This window comes from Nomascus leucogenys, chromosome 13 (assembly GCF_006542625.1).
Source record: "Nomascus leucogenys isolate Asia chromosome 13, Asia_NLE_v1, whole genome shotgun sequence".
In the NCBI taxonomy this organism is placed as follows: domain Eukaryota; kingdom Metazoa; phylum Chordata; class Mammalia; order Primates; family Hylobatidae; genus Nomascus; species Nomascus leucogenys.
The window spans coordinates 92538053-92544784 of record NC_044393.1 but is presented as its reverse complement, the minus strand read 5'-3'; the positions used below and the strand labels follow the sequence as shown (position 1 = coordinate 92544784).

The 6732-nt window shown below is 39.2% G+C and overlaps 1 pseudogene; it reads left to right on the top strand.

The window, feature by feature from the left end:
• The first annotated feature begins 3577 nt into the window (after window positions 1–3577).
• LOC100590096 lies at window positions 3578–6096 on the top strand (annotated as a pseudogene).
• Window positions 6097–6732: the final 636 nt, after the last annotated feature.

The following is a 6732-nucleotide window of genomic DNA, read 5'->3' as shown; positions in this document are numbered from 1 at the left end:
TCATGCTTGTATTTTTTAAATCATGGAGAGCAAACATTGCTGAGAAAATATACCTATTTTTATGGATGATGGGTTTTTTTTTCATTTTTTCACATTTTCAATTTTCATTTAGTGAACATATGTTACTTTTTATCCTAAAAAATGTTAAAAAAAATCAATTTTACAAGCATGGGATAGGAAAACTCTGTCTTGTTAATAAATGAAGTGAAAAATCTCTGTACCTTTAGTTGTTCATAAGTTGAAAATGAGTAACGTGATAAATCTTTAAACACAAACTTCCATGTTAGCTACATTAATAATGCTTCTTTCCCAGGAACTAATAATCCCCAAGCATATTCCCTTTTCATATCATCTCTGAAATAATCCATGCTATTCTGGGCACCATTTCAACAAGCATGTTGACCAGTTCAAGCTCACCCAGAGGAAAAGACCCAAGGTGAATACTCAGGAAAGAATGTGATATCAGAAACTCTAAGGCATCAAAGTCTAAGGAAAAATATGAAGATATTCTCTAAATACTTTTGAGGCTGGCATTTAAAAGAAAGAGAACGTCTTCTCTGAATTATCAGAAAACGGACTTCTATCAATTGTTAAGAATATCGTTGCCAAATATACATTCAAGAACCAAGAGAATGACAACCATATGGGTTCAAGGAAATGTTTGACCTATTTTGAGGCAAACTGGACAGGACCCAATTTGTTTCTTGAGTCTCGGGAGCCCTTTCTCTGATAGGGGGAAGCAGTGGTAATTAGTATTCCTCGGGAAATAGTATTTTCTCAGAGCCAGCATCCAGTAGTTCCTGAAAGTCTGGGGCATTTTTTCACAGCTGTTTAAACCAAGTAAGTAGTACTAGAACCCTTAGGCGAAGGCTTGGAAGAAGGTGCACATACTTCATTTGTGGTTATTATAGCAGCATTTATCCTTGAAGTAACCTAGTCTTCATTGGAGGGATCTGGGTCTGATGGAACCGTTTCTGGGAATTAGGTAAAGGGCCATAATTCTCTGTGTTTGTGTCTCAACAGACCTGTGTTCATTGGGACTCATGTGTGTTCTAAAAATATAGCAAGGCTGTAACGGTATGCCTATTTTTTTTTTTTTTTGAGATGGAGTCTCACTCTATCACCCAGGCTGGAGTGCAGTGGCACAATCTCAGCTCACTGCAACTTCTGCTTCCCAGGTTCAAGCGATTCTCCTGCCTCAGCCTACCAAGTAGTTGGGACTACAGGCATGTGCCACCATGCCCAGCTAATTTTTGTATTTTTAGTAGAGACGGGGTTTCACCATGTTGGCCTGGCTGGTCTTGAACTCCTGATCTCAGGTAATTTGCCCACCTTGGCCTCCCAAAGTGCTGGTATTACAGGCATGAGCCACGGCACCCAGCCTATTTCATTTTTTTAAGACCCAGAATTGTGGTGTGTTTTTGGCACATGGAGTTAAATGGAATCAAATACATAGAAAACACATAATGTTTCTGAGAGAATTATATTGGCAAAAGTGTCAGCAGCCTGGGCTTTAAAAAGCTGAGGCTGCACATGTATACATATGTAACAAACCTGCACGTTGTGCACATGTACCCTAAAACTTAAAGTATAATAATAATAAAAAAAATACCTCTGAGTCTTCAGTCTTCCATAATTAAGAAGCTGGGTAAGGATGGAAAAGTAAAGGACTTCCAGTATGCAGAACCAAGAGCTTGAAGAATAATAGATTAAGATGCGACTCCTAAAGAAAATAACTAAAACTTAATCATGAAACATTCCTTGCCCCAGGATAGAAGGACCCAGAAATATTTGTACAGCAGGCTTTGGAACAAATATTGAGCAGTAACCGCTATATGCCTACCACTCTTTCTCTTTCTAATGAAAGTGTTTATTTCTGTTATTGTGCTCTCATGCCACAATTGTATGTTAGGTGTAAACAGTAAAATTGTCTTTATTATTCGTAGGTCTCTGAATCAAAGAAAAGCACATCTAAATTTGCTTTATATCACAAGATCCTGGACTTTCTGGCCTGATATCAGGATTAGATGAAGTTGGAGGGAATATAAGTGTGTGGATAATCATGATTAATAGGGAAGACTGGTAGATTGAAGTATTTGTCAAAATTCTTCACTTCCCTGAAATGGTATCTCACATCACACATCACATGGCCTCATGGTAGGTGGAGTTCCCTGTCTTCTCACAGTGAGTTTGGCTAGGTGACTTGCTTTGGCCAATGCGATATTTGATGAGACATGAGCAAAGGCTTGAAATTAACATATGCAGTTGGGCTTTCCGTACATCATTTTTTTGCCATTATTTTAATAAGAATATAACCTGAATAGCTTCTGCCCTTGTGGCTTGGCCCCAGAATTAAATGCATTGAACAGAACAGCTCCAGCCAAACTGCAAATCTGCAGCTTGAAGAAGAGCCACTTCAGTCATCCACAGATACATTAGCAAGAAATAAATGCTTATCACTTGCCACTGATATATTGTGACTTTTTGTCACAATAGCTTTTTGCAGCAATAGTTTAGTAATATTGGGGTCCTAGTCTTCTAATTCTTTCACAAAAGTTATTTCATGAAAATATGAATTCATATCATGAAGTAATCCATTACTTTGGCAGAAAAAGAAAACACCTAAATTTGTTTTTTTTTCTGTTGTTGTTGTTTCTCAGCCTTGAAACTACAAAACATAAGAAATTGTTTCAAAATCAAATAAACTACTGAGTTTCTGCATCAATTGTGGTTCTTTGGTTGTACACAATTACAGCTAACTTAAACAAAAGAGACATTCATTGAAACATTATCAGAAGTTTATGGAATTGACTGGAAGCCTGAAGAACCACACTAGAAATCAATAGGAACCAAGATAGTTTCTGGAGCCTAGAAGGCAAGAAAACCAGGAATGGTCTAATAGAAGAAGGAATCTGGTTAGGATGCCGTGGATGGGAGATGGATGAATTCCAAATACTTTCACACTTGTTTTTACTTCTTCTGAGGATTCAAATCTCAAGAAGAAAGAATCAAACTGATTCTTTAGCATAAGAGAGAAAAGGACCTGAATAGGAGAGAGCAGGACTCCTGGTTAGTTTCGCCCAGCTAAAAAAAAAAAAAGAGTTAAATCCCGGAAAAAAAAGTCTGGCTGCTGTCAAGAAGGAAAATGTATGTAAAGAGGAAAAGAACTGTCTTCTGTGCTTGGTAAACCTACACATGCCCCTCAGAGCAGGGTGACAAAGTGTCTCCCAAAGAACTGCCATCTACCCGTGAGCTTTATCATATGAGTTTACACCTGCTTCTCCCAAGCCTCACTAAAATGATAATTAAGAAATTGCAAAAGACATAACCTTCAATAATGAAAAAGAGACTGGAGATTACAGCAACAAAATGCTGTTTTGCAAAACAGATGGATGGGTAACCAACTTAGCAGACCAAGGAAAACAGAAACCTAAACTGGAAGTGCAGTAGCCCTAATGCCCAAATTTATAGTACAGATTATTAGGAAGCCTCAGGAACTCAAAAAGTGTCGAGATTAGAAAGCTAAATAAAGGCTGGTTAAAATGTCTGCACAGAAGCCGTTAGATCCCTGAAGTCAATGAGCTGCCGTTACTCTATCTTCAGCGGGAACCAGGAAAAGTTGAACCTAGAGCACTCTATACTCAGGGATGACACATGTATCCAAGACCAAAAGTCCCATGAAAACAGGGGCATTGACTAAGACTCCTTCCACATCCCCCCTCCAGGCCCCATCCTCTCCGAGTTTCCCAGGATGTTGGCAGCCAGCTTACACCTGACAGGCTAGGGACTAGGAGGTCTCTTTCTGAGTATACTGACACATCAGTAGAAGAGACTTATGGGTCCTGATATTCAGAGATGGCACAGTGAAGTAGCTGAGGCCTCACCCGAATGTTGAAGCCCACCAATCAAAGCTTCGTCTGGGAATGCTGTGCTTCTAAATAATTTTTCTTGCTTCATTTATGAATGTGAACAAAGAGCTAAGAAGCACCAGTCATTTTAAAAACCTCTAATATTAGAAAAATAAACACACAAAAAGAAATCCCAGGGGAAAGAAAGATATTGCAAAATACACATAATGCATTACCTCAGAGAAATTAGAAAAGATATTGCACCTATAAAATAAGAACAAATAGAACATCACATCATACAAGAAAAAGGAGCATCAGAGAATAAAATGTTCTTTAAAATAAGACATTTGAGAGTAGAAATGAAAATTTTAATGAAAATATTGAGAGATAGAGAATATCTCCCATGAGTAACACAAAAAGAGAAGAAAAACTACAAAAACTACACACTTAAAAAAACATAGAGGAGTGGCTGAGCGCTGTGGCTCACACCTATAATCCTAGCATTTTTGGAGGCCGAGGCAGGCGGATCAGGAGGTCAGGAGTTCAAGACCAGCCTGACCAACATGGTGAAACCTTGTCTCTACTAAAAGTACAAAAATCAGCTGGGCATGGTGGCACGCACCTGTAATTCCAGCTACTCGGGAGGCTGAGGCAGGAGAATGTTTGAACCCAGTGAGCCAAGATCACACCACTGCACTCCAGCCTGGGCAACAGAGCAAGACTCCGTCTCCAGAAAAAAAAAAAAAAAAAAAGAATGGAAACATAATAATTGCAGATAACAGAATAATCTATGACTCAGCCATGATTAATGTTAACATAGTTATAATCATGTACGTAGTGAATATTGCTCTATGCCAAAATTATGATGTAATTATTATATGGAGAAAGGAAATACATATGTGTTTGTCTTGTATGTATTTGTGTTGAAGATAAGAGGTCTAAAAAAGCCAAATTCTCCTCTTCCACAGTAAAACGTCAATAAATAATACATGTATAAAACTGAAAAAAATAAGCTAGTAATAGATTGACTGGTTTTTAAATAAAATGCAGAGATACAGCTCAAACAGTTAAATTGAGAAGTCGGAAGTGGGGAATGGCAGGATAGGGCTGATGACTTTTTTCAATCTTTCTGAATTATTTTTTAATTTTGATAAAAATGTAACAGTCAACTAAAAAAGAAGTGTATTTTCTTGCCCAGAGCTTGAGGATGAAGTAGGGTATATAGTAATATTCAGGAGAGAGGATTACAAAGAATCACCCAGCTAGCAGCAAGGAGAGGTGTCCAACAGAACTGTGCCTCCTCAAGCTCTTCCTGCGGAATGAGGCCAGCTGTGGAAATCCTCGTGGAGTGCAAAGGGCAGAGAAATTCCTCAGATGAGAAAACAGAAACGAATGAGCAGATGCTGCCCTGCAGCCAATAGCTCTATTAGGAAACTTTCTGTAAGTATCTTGGAATCAGTAACAAGATTGAATTTTAGATTCAAGCATACATAGCAGTCTTTTAATTTAAGAGACATAACCCTGAGGATTGATCCTGAGGATGGATGCAGAGGATCGGCTGTCAGGGGGAAGAATGCAGACCGCAGACTGCTGTCGTTCTGTGCGTCAAGATAAATAAGAAGATAATAGGCCGGGCACGGTGGCTCACGCCTGTAGTCTCAACACTCTGGGAGGTCAAGGCAGGAGGATCACTTGAGCCCAGGAGTTCAAGACCAGCCTGGGCAACATAGGGAGACCCTTTTCTCTACATAAAAATAAAAAATGAAGAATAAAAAAATAGCTCTTCCCTTTTGTGTCCATCACCAAAGCGGCAGTGGCCAAAGTGAAGTTCAATCCCTTTGTGACTTGTGATCAAAGCAAGTACCGCAAAAGGTATTTCAATGCCCTTTCCCACATTCTCAGGAATATTAGGTCTTCCTCTCTTTGCAAAGAGCTGAGACAGAAGTACAATGTTTAATCCATGACCATCCGAAAGGATGATGAAGTTCAGGTTGTACACAGGCACTAAAAAGGTCAGCAAACTGGCAAAGTAGTCCTGGTTTACAAGAAGAAATAGGTCACCTACATTGAACAGGTGCAGCAGGAAAAGGCTAATGGCACAACTGTCCACATAGGCATTCACCCCAGCAAGGTGGTTAGCACTAGGCTAAAACTGGACAAGGACTGCAAAGAGATTCTTGAACGGAAAGCCGAATCTTACCAAGTAGGAAGAGAAAGGGGCAAATACAAGGAAGAAACAACTGGATAAAGAATAAAGTAATCTTGTATACAAGCTTTCATTGAAACTTGAAATGAAAAAAAATAGCCAGGCATGGTGACATGCCTGTAGGCCCAGCTACTGGGGAGACTGAGGCGGGAGGACTGCTTGAGGCTGGGACATTGAAGCTACAGTGAGCTGTGATCATGCCACTGCACTGCACAGCCTGGGTGACAGAATGAGACCGTGTCTCAAAAAAACAAACAAACAAACAAACAAACAAAAAAGAAAAACAAGAAGAAGATAATAACAACACATGGTGTTTAGTGTAGACCTGTTCTGTGCCTTGCATTGTACTCACCACTACACAGAATTATTACTTTGCATCCTCACTATAGCCCTGTATAAACTGTGTTATAAATTCATAACCCTATAAAAATAAATTGTAGAGAAGATTGGTTGAGCACTCACCATGTCTCAGGCATTGTGCCAATATTCCATTAAATCTTCACAACAACTCTCTGGTGGAGGTATAATTGCTATTATCCTATTTTATAGATGGGGATACTGAAAAACAGAAAAGTTTGAATTTGCCCAAACTCTCATAGCTAATAAATGGCCAAGCCAGGACTCGAAGTGTCTAGTTCCAAAGCCTGTGCATAGACTCCTCATGTACAACACTAGCTT